General features: G+C 34.4%; 2 protein-coding genes across 2 annotated transcripts in view; both read right to left on the bottom strand.

The window, feature by feature from the left end:
* Positions 1-16673, bottom strand: part of LOC132552178 (heparan sulfate glucosamine 3-O-sulfotransferase 5-like) — a 78546-nt gene extending 61873 nt beyond the window's left edge. The window contains exon 1 of the mRNA XM_060216324.1: positions 16617-16673. The gene's annotated coding sequence lies outside the window, so the exon portion shown is untranslated. The remainder of the gene's footprint in view (positions 1-16616) is intronic.
* LOC132552185 (heparan sulfate glucosamine 3-O-sulfotransferase 1-like) overlaps positions 1-18139 on the bottom strand; it is a 131019-nt gene that overhangs the window by 77491 nt on the left and 35389 nt on the right. The window lies entirely within an intron of this gene.

Genomic DNA, 18139 nt, shown 5'->3' with positions numbered 1-18139 from the left:
TCAATGTAGTTATGAGGTACATCAATGTGAAGATTGTTCAATGTAATTATGAGGTACATCAATGTAAAGATTGTTCAATGTAATTATGGGGTACATCAATGTAAAGATTGTTCAATGTAATTATGGGGTACATCAATATAAAGATTGTTCAATGTAATTATGGGGTACATCAATGTAAAGAAAATTCAATGTAATTATGGGGTACATCAATGTAAAGATTGTTCAATGTAATTATAGGGTACATCAATATAAAGATTGTTCAATGTAATTATGGGGTACATCAATGTAAAGATTGTTCAATGTAGTTATGGGGTACATCAATGTAAAGATTGTTCAATGTAATTATGAGGTACATCAATGTAAAAATTGTTCAATGTAGTTGTGGGGAACATCAATGTAAAGATTGTTCAATGTAGTTATGGGGTACATCAATGTAAAAATTGTTCAATGTAGTTGTGGGGAACATCAATGTAAAGATTGTTCAATGTAGTTATGGGGTACATCAATGTAAAGATTGTTCAATGTAATTATGAGGTACATCAATGTAAAGATTGTTCAATGTAATTATGGGGTACATCAATGTAAAGATTGTTCAATGTAATTATGGGGTACATCAATATAAAGATTGTTCAATGTAATTATGGGGTACATCAATGTAAAGATTGTTCAATGTAATTATGGGGTACATCAATGTAAAGATTGTTCAATGTAATTATGGGGTACATCAATGTAAAGATTGTTCAATGAAATTATGGGGTACATCAATGTAAAGATTGTTCAATGTAGTTATGAGGTACATCAATGTGAAGATTGTTCAATGTAATTATGAGGTACATCAATGAAAACATTGTTCAAGGACAGTATGCTGTATAGCAATGTAAAGATTGTTCAATGTAATTATGGGGTACATCAATATAAAGATTGTTCAATGTAATTATGGGGTACATCAATGTAAAGAAAATTCAATGTAATTATGGGGTACATCAATGTAAAGATTGTTCAATGTAATTATAGGGTACATCAATATAAAGATTGTTCAATGTAATTATGGGGTACATCAATGTAAAGATTGTTCAATGTAGTTATGAGGTACATCAATGTGAAGATTGTTCAATGTAATTATGAGGTACATCAATGTAAAGATTGTTCAATGTAGTTATGGGGTACATCAATGTAAAAATTGTTCAATGTAGTTGTGGGGAACATCAATGTAAAGATTGTTCAATGTAGTTATGGGGTACATCAATGTAAAAATTGTTCAATGTAATTATGGGGTACATCAATGTAAAGATTGTTCAATGTAGTTATGGGGTACATCAATGTAAAGATTGTTCAATGTAATTATGAGGTACATCAATGTAAAGATTGTTCAATGTAATTATGGGGTACATCAATGTAAAGATTGTTCAATGTAATTATGGGGTACATCAATATAAAGATTGTTCAATGTAATTATGGGGTACATCAATGTAAAGATTGTTCAATGTAATTATGGGGTACATCAATGTAAAGATTGTTCAATGTAATTATGGGGTACATCAATGTAAAGAAAATTCAATGTAATTATGGGGTACATCAATGTAAAGATTGTTCAATGTAGTTATGGGGTACATCAATGTAAAGATTGTTCAATGTAATTATGTGGTACATCAATGTAAAGATTGTTCAATGTAATTACGGGGTACATCAATATAAAGATTGTTCAATGTAGTTATGGGGTACATCAATGTAAAGATTGTTCAATGTAATTATGTGGTACATCAATGTAAAGATTGTTCAATGTAATTACGGGGTACATCAATATAAAGATTGTTCAATGTAGTTATGGGGTACATCAATGTAAAGATTGTTCAATGTAGTTATGAGGTACATCAATGAATAAACAATGTCCCAAAGTTATTGGTATTGTTCAAAAGACACAAGTTAATAGCACCTTTTAATACAAATTAAGTGTTAGATAAAGTAAAGCCAATTAATGAATTAAACTGCATCATACAGCTGTTTCATCCTTCCTTTTAGGGACTCACTCATCAGTGAAGCTAAGAGCTTAAATTTTAAAGCCAATGAGGTGACTTGAGGAAAATCCAACATGATCTTGATTGAAGGAAATCAAAATCGAGATTGGTTTATCAACTACATCTGAAAATGTCACACAGGAAAAAAAAACATTTTGACCTTTATGCTGGTCTTACCTTCACTGACATCTAGCAACAAAAGTTATTGGTATCAAAACTGGGCTGAATCCAGTCAGTTTGTTGGTATTCTGTGTACTCTAGATGTGATATTACCGTATGGGATTTTACATTATCTAATAATTCTCCACAACATACAAACCAAAAGGTTCAGAGATATCCCCATTGATTACTGCTGCTCTTCTTAACAGCATCACACAAGTACATGTACATCCCTAACAGGCTGTGCCAGTGTGCCAGTCATTAAAATATGATTTATAATCAAAGGCTAAAACCAGAGTTGTGTTGCAATTTATTATAGCTACTGTAATTCTAATGTTTAAAAGTACAGCTTATCACAATTCACACATGTTAAATAGCAGTTGTCAAGTTCTAAGAATAAATGTATTTCTTGAGATGAAACCTCATATAAAATAGCCATTTACTCTTATCAACATGGTTATTAGACAATGGTGTTCACAAATTGAATGAGATGCCGGTATTTATTAAGTACCACTAAAAATTTTAAGTCAGATTTTTTTTTTTTTAATTTAACACATTAATACAGCAATTTCTGAATTTAATATGTATTTCTCTCAGAAAGTATCTATAGATGCTTTCAAGAGTAGGTATCTATAAAAAGATATCTTTGTTATATTACATTAAGACATCCTTATAATTCAAATAAGTGCGACCGAGAGAAACCACAGGTCCCAACAGTCATAGGTAACATATTACTTATAAATACTTGAAATACTTAAGAATGAAATTTAGGGACTGAAAAATGTGTTGATCTACCTCAAATTATATGGGTCACCTGTTAATTTTAATGTTATCTCTGATAGTCGATCTAGCTAACAAGTAGAGGCCAGAGCCGTGGAGTCCTCAAGTAAAAAAGGATATCCATTGTTGCAAAACTACCGTAAAATACAGCGCTGTCTGACACTACAACTCGAGTGATATCACTTTAGACCTCTGTCCTTGGTGTTAACAAATCAAGTACACATGGAGTGAAGGGGCTTTGTCAGGAATGTCCTGGACCACATTGTTCTTGTTTGTGTAATCACTGTTAGCTTTGTGTTAATATCGTCAATGTGAAAAATCTTTAAAATTTTCTCTTTCAGTGCTAGAATATTCTGTTTGTTCCTTCAGGTTTACTTTTCACTGCTTCTCAATTTACTTTGGCAAGTTTGACAAATGACTTTCCCTTTATGAACATATCGGATCCCTCGACACTGTAAATTGACAGTCTAGTGAATAGTATTGGGAAAGCCGATTGGATATTGTCTTTTTAGCCAAACAAATGACACGAAAACACTGTTAACCCCTAAATTCTCTGCGTACGTTCATTTTTCTTTTCTGACAGACACCTTGTTTCTAATTCAATTCTCCAAAGATTTGTTCTCTGAGCTAAAAACAATTACTATTGTAAACAAGGAGATTGAGTTAAGGTAACGTAACTATTGCTAAATCTCATAATTTGGCGCCACACCAACAATTACACCGAGATTTTTAAAACTTTCCATTAATTTTCAAAGAAAGAAAATCAATTATTGACAACCAAGCAAAAATCAAACATCTGAAATTGCAGAAACATGCTGATAAGAAATGAAATCAATCTTTCCATGTTCATCAATCATGGCGTTTATTACTAGTATAGATATCAACATCTAGTTCTCCTCACTATCTGATCACATAGTAGCATCACGTTGGTTTTAATTACCATTTACAATGCTTCATTAGAAAAGAAGATAACAATATCCTTCATTTCTTTTTCTGTTGATACCATCTAAATAAATACAATATATTCTAGTCTTGATTTGGCCTTTTGATAAGACCTTGTTATAAAACCTGTGTATTCTGACTTCTTATCCAGTCCGCTGTTTTATAAAACCTGTGTAACCTGACTTCTTATCCAGTCTACTGTTTTATAAAACCTGTGTATTCTGACTTCTTATCCAGTCTGCTGTTTTATAAAACCTGTGTATTCTGACTTCTTATCCAGCCTACTGTTTTATAAAACCTGTATAATCTGACTTCTTATCCAGTCTGCTGTTTTATAAAACCTGTGTATTCTGACTTCTTATCCAGTCTGCTGTTTTATAAAACCTGTGTATTCTGACTTCTTATCCAGTCTGCTGTTTTATAAAACCTGTGTATTCTGACTTTTTATCCAGTCTGCTGTTTTATCAAACCTGTGTAATCTGACTTCTTTTCCAGCCAATTTTTTTTATAAAACCTTTGTAATCTGACTTTTCATCAGCCCATTTTTTTTATAAAACCTGTGTAATCTGACTTTTCATCCTGCCAGTTACATTTTCCAGTGATGTGTCCTAGTTAGCTTGCAGTAAAGAACAGTTGCTCCCTGGCATAGTGAATATCCCAAGAGGCTTGTATGACATGTAGTACAGTTCAAATATTGTATATTCAGTTGACAGGTCAGCTAAACTAACACTATCTTGATATTAATTTTCTGTTTTCCACTTAACAGATGTGATATTTGAACAAACCACTTCACACCCAATTGTCATATCCAATGTTTTTTATTGAAAGACCCTTGTACTAGGTCAACCATTTTAATTTGTTTACCTGACCAGGTCACCAAGACTCTTGTCTGTAACAATATTTGACATATTAAGAACAGCTAATTTCTGTACCATGTCACCACCTTAATAAAACCAATAATTTCATCCTTTATCTAGAATATATATCTAATGTTCTAAACAAATGTAATAAAGCTTTCACAGAATGTATGTAGATATCAAGTTCATCAAAAACTGTCTTAGTACAACTTTGTCAGTAAAGTCTGTAGATGTCAAGTTCATCAAAAACTGTCTTAGTACAACTTTGTCAGTAAAGTCTGTAGATATCAATCTCACCAAGAACTTTGTCAGAAAGGTCTGTAGATACCAACTTCATCAAGAACGTTCACAGAAGACCCAAAGACTAGTGAATTTGAACATAAACTGTAATTAAAGATTCTGCATGTACATAACTTCTGTAAAATTTGTAAGAAGACTTGAAATTCTCGGAAATATCAGAGTCAATAATACAGTAATTTGACCATAAAAATTTTCTTCATAAATTGTTCTTGTCACTTCTGTCTACTGCATCTTTATCATTAGCAATCAAAGCTGTATGTAGCAGGACAGGTGAGGTTGCAACATCACACTAAATGTCAGTCTCTCAAGAAGACTACCATGTGACCTATGCCAGAGTAAAAGATAGGTCACATGTTAAATAGAGTTGTGATAACATTTACAATCTTAAAAACTAGCATTCTTAACTGGTAACATTTTAACTTATTACAACCACCCAAAAAGATCATTATTCATTAAGGGTTGTCTCAACTAATTAGAAACATTATTATTTAACGAGAGGCCCAAGGGGCCTTAACGGTCACCTGAGGAATATATGTCAATAACCTGGGGATTTTAAAATGTTGCAAAAATGTAACAACACTTGTGCAGGACCATGTGTAAAACATCTGTACCAAGTTTGAACATGACCCACCCAATGGTTCTTGAGAGGAAGTCCATAATGCCAAACAGAGGCCAGGGTGGCCATCTTGGATTTTGAATCACCTCAAAAAGTTAAAACACTTGCCAGGACCTTGTGTAGAACATTTGTATCAAGTTTCCCCTTTTCCCTGGGGCCCCTATTGGGGCCACGCCCTTTTTCTTTGCGGCTTCCCATGCTGATGCTTTGTGCCAAATTTGGTCAATATCCATCCACTGGTTCTTGAGAAGTAATCATTTAATGAAGGTTTTACATATGGCCCCTTTTACACCCCTTATGGGCCCCAAAGGGGACATTATCACTTTTTTCAACATAATTTCATATGTCCTTCACTAAGGGATACTTTCTTACAAATTTGGTTGAAATCGGTCAAAGTTGAATTTTCGAGCCTTTTGAGTGCCCCCTAGTGGGGCCGTTTTTGACCCAATTTTTTTTCCATTCGCAAACTTTGTAAACCTTGCCATAAGGACCCTTGATATCAAATATGAATTTAATCTGACTGTTGGTTCATGAGAAGAAGATTTTTAAAGATTTACCTAATTTTACCCCCTTTTCCCCCCTCCTGTAGCCCCTATTGGGGCCACACCCTTTTTCTTCGCAAACTTGAAGCAACTTCCCATGGGGATGCTTTGTGCCAAGTTTGGTCAAAATCCATTTAGTGGTTCTTGAGAAGAAGTCAAATATGTGAAAAGTTAACGATGTACGATGCACAAAGCACGACGACAGACAAATCATGATGGCAATAGGTCACCATGAGCCTTCGGCTCAGGCGACCTAAAAAAAAATAAAGATCCTGTTCTGGTTATTTCAGCTCATAACAAACATTCCAAAGAACAGGATTCTCTACTTAACATTTTACAACATCGCAATTACTGAGAAGATCTGTATCCTTCTTGTGACAAACATACAGGAGATCAAGATTCTAGTGGTTACTTTACAATATAACAAACATACAAATGATAGGGGTCTCTGTTCAGTGCTGGTATCCCTATATCAACACAGACAAGATCATTGAGTTACTGGTCAGTTTATTGCCAGCTGACTATGATGAGTGGTCATCTGGGTAATTTCAATTGTCAGTCAGACTCCAGGACAAGTGGTCAAAGCTGAAATTCTGGTACTTATGCCTCATTTATCAGTTAACAAGCCAGACAGCAATATTTCATTCCTTGAACTTCAAGGAAATTGAAAATGAGTTATCATTAAAATGACACTTACTCTAAATTTTATCAATAACTGTGTGATTATTTCATGTATGAACAAATTGATATAAATTACCCTTTCATTAAGAGGCCAGTGCAGAAATTATACTTGCATGCTAAGAAACAATTATATGTGTGTACAATCTGTAGTGGACAGGTTTCTATTCTTGGTACCTGCATATTAAGATTATAATAAGGAAAACACCCTACTAGAAAAATTAATGGCTGTTAAAGTATTACCATTACTGGTACCAGACAGAGGTTGTAATAGACACTGAATGTAAATATTTCAGATACCACACAGAGGTTGTAATAGACACTGAATGTAAATATTACAGGTACCAGACAGAGGTTGTAATAGACACTGAATGTAAATATTACAGGTACCACACAGAGGTTGTAATAGACACTGAATGTAAATATTACAGATACCACACAGAGGTTGTAATAGACACCAAGTGTAAATATTACAGGTACCAGACAGAGGTTGTAATAGACACTGAATGTTAATATTACAGGTACCAGACAGAGGTTGTAATAGACACTGAATGTAAATATTACAGGTACCAGAGAGAGGTTGTAATAGACACTGAATGTAAATATTACAGGTACCACACAGAGAGAGAAGTGTAAATATTACAGTAATTGTAATAGACACTGAATGTTAATATTACAGGTACCACACACTGAATGTAAATATTACAGGTACCACACAGAGGTTGTAATAGACACTGAATGTAAATATTACAGATACCACACAGAGGTTGTAATAGACACCAAGTGTAAATATTAACAGTACCAGACAGTGGTAGAGTAATCCTGAAATATCTATAGATTTGTAAAAGGCTGTAGAATCAGAAGTCTACCTTAAAATTTGTAATGATATGCTAGATTAATGCTATAGAATACATCCATGCACTCTTATGGCCACGGGGAGCTTGGCAATACCATTGTGGTAGCCTTACATGGTAGATTGTAACTATTGCTGAAGCCCATGACGAACGCCACAGCATAAACAGTGCCTTGTATAATCAGTGATAATTGTCACCAGATATTAATTTGTTCACTGATTCTAATTTATTATTCATTCCCAATTCAATCATAACATTGCAGCCAGACTAAAACCCAACACACAGATTGTATTGATTGCAGAAATATAACCAAAATGTAGGCTGATTGTTCACACCAGCATTAATTAAAGCTCTACTGTCAAATACCAACAAGTGTGAACCAACGATTTTTATATCATATCGGTCGGTCTTCTACATCTTTATAACATCCTCCGGAGTTATCAATAGACTTTTCTGGTCGGTAGATAAAACAGGTACAGATCTATACAACATAAATATCGGTATAACAAAATACAACTCTGTATCACAAGGATATTATACCCAGGGCGATCGACATAATGGACGGGAAAATTAATGATAACTTATGAGTTCAAATACTCCAAAGTGTAGTCCTGAAAGGAAGTGTGTATAGTCTGTGACTTACAGTGTTCGAAGATGTAGGCCTGAAAAGGTGGAAAAGTCGACATAGACAGAAAAGTACTGATAGTCTGTGATATAAAATACTCCAAGATGTAGGCCTGAAAAGGTGGAAAAGTCGACTTAGACAGAAAATTACTGATAGTCTGTGATTTAAAATACTCCAAGATGTAGGCCTGAAAAGGTGGAAAAGTCGACTTAGACAGAAAATTACTGATAGTCTGTGATTTAAAATACTCCAAGATGTAGGCCTGAAAAGGTGGAAAAGTCGACATAGACAGAAAAGTACTGATAGTCTGTGATTTAAAATACTCCAAGATGTAGGCCTGAAAAGGTGGAAAAGTCGACTTAGACAGAAAAGTACTGATAGTCTGTGATTTAAAATACTCCAAGATGTAGGCCTGAAAAGGTGGAAAAGTCGACTTAGACAGAAAAGTACTGATAGTCTGTGATTTAAAATACTCCAAGATGTAGGCCTGAAAAGGTGGAAAAGTCGACTTAGACAGAAAAGTACTGATAGTCTGTGATTTAAAATACTCCAAGATGTAGGCCTGAAAAGGTGGAAAAGTCGACTTAGACAGAAAAGTACTGATAGTCTGTGATTTAAAATACTCCAAGATGTAGGCCTGAAAAGGTGGAAAAGTCGACTTAGACAGAAAAGTACTGATAGTCTGTGATTTAAAATACTCCAAGATGTAGGCCTGAAAAGGTGGAAAAGTCGACTTAGACAGAAAAGTACTGATAGTCTGTGATTTAAAATACTCCAAGATGTAGGCCTGAAAAGGTGGAAAAGTCGACTTAGACAGAAAAGTACTGATAGTCTGTGATTTAAAATACTACAAGATGTAGGCCTGAAAAGGTGGAAAAGTCGACTTAGACAGAAAAGTACTGATAGTCTGTGATTTAAAATACTCCAAGATGTAGGCCTGAAAAGGTGGAAAAGTCAACTTAGACAGAAAATTACTGATAGTCTGTGATTTAAAATACTCCAAGATGTAGGCCTGAAAAGGTGGAAAAGTCAACTTAGACAGAAAATTACTGATAGTCTGTGATTTAAAATACTCCAAGATGTAGGCCTAAAAAGGTGGAAAAGTCGACTTAAGACAAAAAAAGTAGTGATAGTCTGTGATTTAAAATATGTTGTGACATCATTAACCAGTCCTATGGTATTTAAATAACGTCAAATTTTCATGGACAGGCAGATGTAATTTATTTGGTCTTAACACGTGATAGCCATGTTATTCAATGAATGCATGCACACATGAGTCACACGTCTATGGCCAATTGTGACAAGTATAACATCACAATGGAAACCTTAGATATAGACCCAAGATGACTTCAAGAAAAGTAGCACGATTTCTGCAACATTTACAAAAATAGTGGATCTCTCAATTAAAAGATTATGTTAAATTTGTTTCTTATTCATATATAAAGTATGAAACGTGTTACAAATTTTTCACAAAATTTAATATTCATTTTGAAATGAAATTTTGAGCCTTAAGTCAGTGCCTACAGACTCCAATTTTCGATTAACCCTCCATAAACACTAAAACAAGGAATAAGGCTCTTCCTACAGCCACGTGATTTTCTTTTTGTTCCACATACAACTCACCTAAACATGGACTTCCTGTATACAAATTGATTTTTATCTAAAACAAGTTTACAGAGCATCAAGCCAAATCCTGGCCATTTACTTCTTATTACTTACTGTACAGATACAGCAATAATGTTCCTTGTAATAATCGTGTATGTAAAGGTTTAATGCTAGCCAAGTCCTCATTATAACTGTCTTAAGGTTGTGTTTTGTCTCCCCAGGATCCTGTCCTCCGCCATAAAAAATCCATAAAACATTCAATTGATGACATAAAGAGTATTTGGAATAACAACACCTCGGTGGAGCAGAATCCTGCTCTCTCTGTCGGCCATGATCAATGAAAAGAAAAATCTTACATCATCGTTCAGGAAACTGTGTGGGGAGAAATATGTAATTATGTATGTATATCAATGCATAATCAGAGCATGGAATCTACATAAGCTAAGAAACCTTTGAATAAAAATTTATGAACTAAATTCAGTAATTTCAAACGAGTCTCTCTACACCAAAATCACACAAAACCAAATATTGTATACATTCAATCAGAACAAAGCGATAATTTTTGTATGAAAATACATCTTGTTAACAATATTTAAAGATCATCAATTTCATCAGAGCTGCACTTAAAACTTACTAGAATTTCTGCTTATCATACAGATTGCTTTTTGGTTGTCCACCAATTGTAAATAAAATATCACTGTTGACATGGATAATCTTTGTAACTGTTATGGTAGACACAGATAAACTTTGTAACTGTTATGGTAGACACAGATAAACTTTGTAACTGTTATGGTAGACATAGATAACCTTTGTAACTGTTATGGTAGACATAGATAACCTTTGTAACTGTTATGGTAGACATAATTTTTTGTAACTGTTATGGTAGACATTGATAAACTTCGTAACTGTTTTGGTAGACATAGATAACCTTTGTAACTGTTTTGGTAGACATAAACTTAGTAATTGTTTTGGTAGACATAAACTTTGTAACTGTTATGGTAGACATAGATAAAAACTTTGTAACTGTTATGGTAGACATAGATAAACTTTGTAACTGTTATGGTAGACATAAACTTTGTAACTGTTTAGGTAGACATAAACTTTGTAACTGTTTAGGTAGACATAAACTTTGTAACTGTTTAGGTAGACATAAACTTTGTAACTGTTATGATAGACATAGATAAACTTTGTAACTGTTATGGTAGACATAGATAAACTTTGTAACTGTTATGGTAGACATAGATAAACTTTGTAACTGTTATGGTAGACATAGATAAACTTTGTAACTGTTATGGTAGACATAGATAAACTTTGTAACTGTTATGGTAGACATAAACTTTGTAACTGTTACATACGTAAATATGTTGTAAATCTTTATGGTGATTTGGATGAGAACAAATATAAGTCAGTATCTGGATTCTAGAGTGATTCCTATTAACGCATTTTTGACTTTATCAAAACTGAAAGACATATTGTCTTTCTTGCCTGGATGTTTTTTCCAAAGTTTGGATGTTACAAGTCATTTGATCAGGTCAGATAGAGGCCAGTGCTGGGCAAATAAAGACATCACAATCGAAATACGGCAAATACCAAAGTTTATCTAGGAAGGAAAGATTTATCACAAAGCCTGGCACTTTGATGGCAAGCATTAGTTTGCCTGGTGATGGTCTAAATCTGGTGGTAACAGGGATCACCTCCAGACCTTCCTACATCCAGTCAACCAATCACAAGGGCCAAGGCATATCTTACTTCAAACAGGCCTCAAAATGGTTGTTTATAAACAAAATACCAAGCAACATTCTTCAGCCACTGATTGCTAAGTTAAGATAACCTCCTTACAGTTTCATTCCAACATCAGGGTAAAAAAAATCTGAATTAGGAACCCTGATACACAAATCTTTCTGATACTGAAGATAGCCTATTCACCTTAACAGAAATTGTTTTAATCTTTAATTAGACTTGCACAAGTCATTAATTATTCCATTTTCTTTTTGTCAAATTCCCAAAAATTTAACAGTTAATTTCAACTTTGATTTGTGATAAAAAATATTTAAGTATATGATTCTGTATATCTTACTAAATCATTAATGTATTAAAATTTTGCAATCTGTGTCAAACAATTGGCTGTACATCAACATTAGCTAGGTCTCCCAAAAACTCAACGTCAGCAAACACAATTGAAATATTCATGTACGTTTTACTTCATTTCAAACACAAAATAAACATATGCCTTGAACTGTATACTGAAAGTTTCAATTTTCAATTTACCAAGTTCAACAACAATGCTAACTTTAAACAAGATGATATATTGATTAAAATAGTGACTCACATTTGCAGAAGCTAGCATTTTTCACAGTCAATACCGTATTATAACAGTTATTTTCATTTGCCTTGTTTATTTGTTCTACTGGCTACTGGCACATGTTCATGTTGATTTACAATTTTTTTTAGACTGAAAACAAACATTTTTGTAATCTTTGTCAAAGACAGAATAAACAGTAGGAAATAGATTATGGCACAATGTGGATGAAAAACAATACTTCTTAAAAAGAAATATGGTTAGTAAAATAATTGTCAGGAAATGTGAACAGATGTGGCTCGGCTGTCACGGGAGGGTGTAACCTTATTAAGAAGATGTCTACTGAACTATCTGGGGAACAACAGTCTATGTTGTGTGTCTGTAGTCTATAGTATTCAGTGTCTGTTTATATTGTTAATGTTTGTTGTAGGGCAATAGTCTATATGTCTGTTTGTAGTGTCTATATTTAATGTTGCATGTCTATGTGTCTGTCTGTGGTGTCTATGTTTAATGTTGTGTGTCTATGTGTCTGTCTGTGGTGTCTATGTTTAACATTGTGTGTCTATGTGTCTGTCTGTGGTGTCTATGTTTAATGTTGTGTGTCGATGTGTCTGTCTCTGTCTGTAGTGTCTATGTTTAACATTGTGTGTCTATGTGTCTGTCTGTGGTGTCTATGTTTAATGTTGTGTGTCTATATGTCTGTCTGTAGTGCCTATATTTAACATTGTGTATCGATGTGTCTGTCTGTGGTATTTATGTCTTATGTTGTGTGTCTTGCCTATGTGTCTGCAGAGTCTATGTTTAATGTTATGTGTCTAGGCTGTGTCTGTCTGAATTGTCTATTTTTAATGTTAAGCGTCTTGCCTATGTGTCCATATATAGTATTTATGTTTAACATTATGTGTCTAGGTTGTGTCTGTAGAGGCTATTTTGTCTGTTTGTAGTGTCTATGTTTAATGTATATATATATATATATATCTGTTTGTGTGTTTTAGTATGTGTGTCTTTAGTGAATTACCATATCCGTACAGCAGGGTAAACAAGATCTGTCACACTAGAACTAGATGAACAAGATCTGTCACATCAGTATAGGATAAGCAAGATCTGTCACATCAGTACAGGATAAGCAAGATCTGTCACATCAGTACAGGATAAGCAAGATTTGTCACATCAGTACAGGATAAGCAAGATCTGTCACATCAGTACAGGATAAGCAAGATTTGTCACACCAGTACAGGATAAGCAAGATTTGTCACACCAGTACTGGGTAAACAAGATTTGTCACACCAGTACTGGGTAAACAAGATTCCTCACACCTGTACAGGAATATCAAGATCAAGTGCAAAGAGGGTAAAAAAATCTGTCACACCAGTTTACGGTAAAGCATCATCTCAAATTTGTTGGACAAAATATTTGATATAGTAATTAAATACTGTAGTTATTCTGCGTGGAGGAAGACAGCTGGGACCAGGAAGACCTTACTTCATGCCAGCGGATCTTCACCCTCAGAGATAGGGAAACTGTTCTGATAGTTACAGGGATAACACAGGTCTTTGAATTACCCTCACCCAGGTGAAAATTGAATTAGAAGACTACCATTATAGAGCCCAGGAGGTAAGCGATGCTCAGGCTAATGAAAGAGTCTTGTATCATAGCCAGCATTTCAATAGAGTGTTTCCTTGTTTTAGGGCCTATGTACTATTCTGATACAGACAGGGCATGTTTGTTTTATCCTGCGAAGAGGACATTTCATCATAACTAAGACACTTCGTTTTTTTTGAATTGGTACAAACCAATTGGCAGCCATATGTTTACTTGTCTAGAACAATGGCCGTCCCAAGTTGGAGTTCAGTTCTAACAGATTGTTCAGCATTCCGGGAGAAGAAACAAGCTGTAGATTCCATCATTCTGTGTGTTGAGGTACCATTGTTCTGTGTGTATCACAGGGGCAATAATTACACTGGATCAGTACAAGTCTATATGTCATTGTCAGCCAAACTTGGGCCAACAGATGGCTAAATCATCACTTCTATGATGTCATAAGCTGTTTGTCATTTTTTGTCTGATTGCGCACTTTCTTTTTCAAGAGTATGTTTACAACAAATAAGATTTGTATATCACTTCAAGTTTACTCACATAAATAAAAAAAAAATGAAAAGCCCATTCTATTTGGCAACCTTTAAAAAAAAACTATTTCCATGCATCTTAATGGTGATAAAAGCAAAGTGTTTTTTGAAGTAATAATAACAAAATATCCACTGTTACAGGTGATGATAGAGTCACCAATAAACTGATATGTTCCGAGATACCAAGTGCCATTACTATGACAACAAATAATGGCTGTTGCCCTAGTGATAAAGACTGGTTAACGGACAAAAATATAACTAAGTATAGCTTTTGTAGCTGACTTTACCTTTAAAAAGCATTTAGTATTAAATTTGAGCGATGGTATGGAAAAGTGCTTTTCACTAGAAGATAGAGGACATGTTATAAAAGTCAATTTTGGGAAATTCAACAACGTATGATTCATCGCTCAACCCGACATTAAATCGGATTCAAGAATTTGTCAATGATAGACCACATTCGGCAGCATATATATAAAGCTTAAGAGTTTGTCTCCTAAATATTATATATAAACTTACATTTATTAAATTGAAATTGAATATAATAACAACAAAGCAAAAACAGCTTTCCTGAAAAGTATCACAAAACAGATAAATCAAACTCACAGGTGGTTTTAAAGATTCTCTCTGTTATAGGCAAAACTAATCAGCCAGATCAGGGTAAAGTCACCCTGATATTGTAGTAGATTGACCACGGTTAGAAGTTGACTGTTAGCCATCTGTTTCGTCTAAATTCTGGTCTCTACGTTAATAATTTAATGAGTTTTCCCCTACCAGGAAGTCCAACTATCTAGCCACCACCCAAAATAGGTAGACTTAATTGTAGTGCTCATTACACACTGCCATAGACTGTTAACTAGATATCAGGGCTGATTTATGACAGGTTATTTATGACACTCTGTTTCTGATAATAATTTGCCAGGATCGGAGCTTAGATTCTATGGCCAGGACTGATAGGGTTCCCAGTTTTACTTTGATACACGATATTGTTGGAAATTAACCAGAAGTCAATAACAAATTAACTGCATTTCAGGTTAACTTCTAAGTGACTTCTGGACTTCAGAAGTCCAATTCAGGCTAACCTGGAATGGCATCAACCTGGCCTGACGTTGACCAGAAGTTTAATTACAAGTTAACCTGAAATGAAGTTAACTTGATCTCAAGTTAACCAGAAGTCCAATGCTAGCTAACTTGGAATGGCATCTACCTGGGCTTAAGTTGACAAGATTCCTGCTGAATCAGGGTGTTTTCTCAACAATAACTACATAACGATTATTGTATTGTTTCGAATATCGATGACAGTACTAATTAAACACATGGTGTAGTTCTAATTGGTTATTGTGAAATAATTTTCAGGCTGTGACACTTGACTTTAGTGTTACTTTTTATGCCATCACTTGTCAAGTTTCTTCAACGTCTCAGCATTAGACATAGTTAAGTCATATAACAGAATTCTTCTTGCAGGTAAACTTCCTCAATGTTCTATTATGAAGAAAACTCTGCCATGTTCCTTCTAACCACTAACAGCTCTATCTCATCTCTGGCCCCAGAAAACTCTGCCATGTTCCTCCTAACCACTAACAGTTCTAGCTCATCTCTGGCCCCAGAAAACTCTGCCATGTTCCTCCTAACCACTAACAGTTCTATCTCATCTCTGGCCCCAGTTATAAGGCATCAAGCTAAATACTGAGATGTTCTGATAAAGGGTCCTACATGCATGACTTCCATTTGATTTCTATACAGGAAGATCTCTCTGATATACTCAGTATCAAGCTCCATCCTTACAAGAAGTAAAAAAAAAAAAAAAATTCAGATCAGTTTACTATATGTGATTGGTACCTTGACTTCTAGATATTTTTTGATTGGACAGTATGTAAGAAATGATGTACTTTTGCTATTTCTGTATTTTCCCTCCAGGATTCAATACTAATCTATTTGCAAATTGAGTTTCCTTGTGTCTTGTACAGCATTTCAAATGTAGATTGCATTTACTGACTTATTCCAACATGTTTAATACATCAAGCACAAGTCTACATACTGTGGCTGTCCTAATACCTGCAATAGTCAAGACCTAGGCCAATAAGCTATAGGTGACATTAACAATGGCTGCTTGGCTCCCGTCACATAAACCAGGATGATTGACGGTAAATCTGCAAGATCTGTATCCACATCCTGTTATGTTTGACAAGTACGTAGAGTAAAAGAAAGGGTGTCCACTTACCCAACACAGCTTGCACAGGAACACATGTTGGTGGATATATAAACAAAATGCCTGTATGACCACCAAGTCTGTGTCAATGATTGGACGTATAATAAATTACACAATGATACGCACAGCAGCCATGGCCGGGCACAAAGTTCTAGGTACAGCCAACTATAAACACTAGAGAAGTTTGAAGCAATGAGAAACTCTGTATACTGTTTACAGTGGGTGAGATGGTATGCTCTGTTTCACATATTCCCCTCCTTACCAGCCCCCCCTCCTTGCAGGTTACCCTTGCCTCCTCACCAGCTTAATCTTTGATACAAAAGTCATTGGCATGCACAAAGGAATATCTGAAATACGACCTTCAATGTTCATTTCATAACATCTTTAGATGATTTCCTTTCACTTGCAGGAGTAATATTGCATTGTAAATTTAGACAAAGAACAAAACTTTTCATCAACACATTTTGAGCGTTTTGTTAAACCTACCAATAATAAAACACTTCTACGACCACTATACCAATATGATGTTTTAACTAATTAGCTAATTAACAAGTTTCAATAATCCTGTTAATTATTTTGTATCAACCCACACAAGTTTTGAGAGCTCCTCCCAGGCATATTGTGGCAGTTTTAATGATTTGTTAGTGTAGTAATAGTGTATTGATATATTGCTTGTGTCCTACCCAGAGCACACCTCTTCTATCTCCCTACAATGAGACTTTAAGGCTTCAGGCACATGATAATTTGTATTGTTTTTATTCTTTAAATTCAATAAGAGAACATTCCCATCAATACACATGTACCAGTATTTCAGAGAGAACATCAGTTAGTATGCGACCAAAAGTGCACCAGTATTCTTTCTGGTCATACTCAAACGAGTCTAGTAGTTTTCTTTTCTAGAGTAAATTACTTTCACTGTCTAAGTTCCAACACGATTAAAATCTAGCAGTTCTAATGGTTTTACTGACATTTTTCCACTATTAACACCTGTAGACTAATTCACTTTGTTGTTTTCACTCTAAAAAGCTTTCCAAATACCAATCTAGCAGATTTGTATTTACTGATCAAAGAATTCAAACAAGGCACCTGATGGGTCAAAACACTGGTATCTAATGCACAGAGAGGGTATTTGGTGGAGTAGTTCAAGGGAAATAATCAACATGAACCTTAAGAGTTATCTCCCTTCAGAAGAAAACATTCTAGGGTTCACCTATAATAATGATGTATAATGGCAAATCAATATACATCTCTTTGATTTTTATATCCAGAATACAACATTATATAGAATACAAATTTTATATAGAATACAATGTTATACAGAATACAATGTTATACATAATACAATGTTATACAGAATACGATGTTGAGGATGTACTCCTCTGATGGGAGATTAATCTGACATTTTGAAAAAATTTCTCTTGTTTACTGCATTTTTGACGGCAAAGTTAACCGCATGATTTGGTTAATACATCAACACTAAAATACTTCTCTTGAGTAAACTCTTGAAGTCTTAGGTAGGATTCATCTAAATTTTG

Source organism: Ylistrum balloti, unplaced genomic scaffold, assembly GCF_031769215.1.
Source record: "Ylistrum balloti isolate Yb309-2 unplaced genomic scaffold, AGI_CSIRO_Ybal_v1 Utg370240, whole genome shotgun sequence".
NCBI classification, from domain to species: Eukaryota; Metazoa; Mollusca; class Bivalvia; order Pectinida; family Pectinidae; genus Ylistrum; species Ylistrum balloti.
This window is presented reverse-complemented; position numbering and strand designations above follow the sequence as displayed.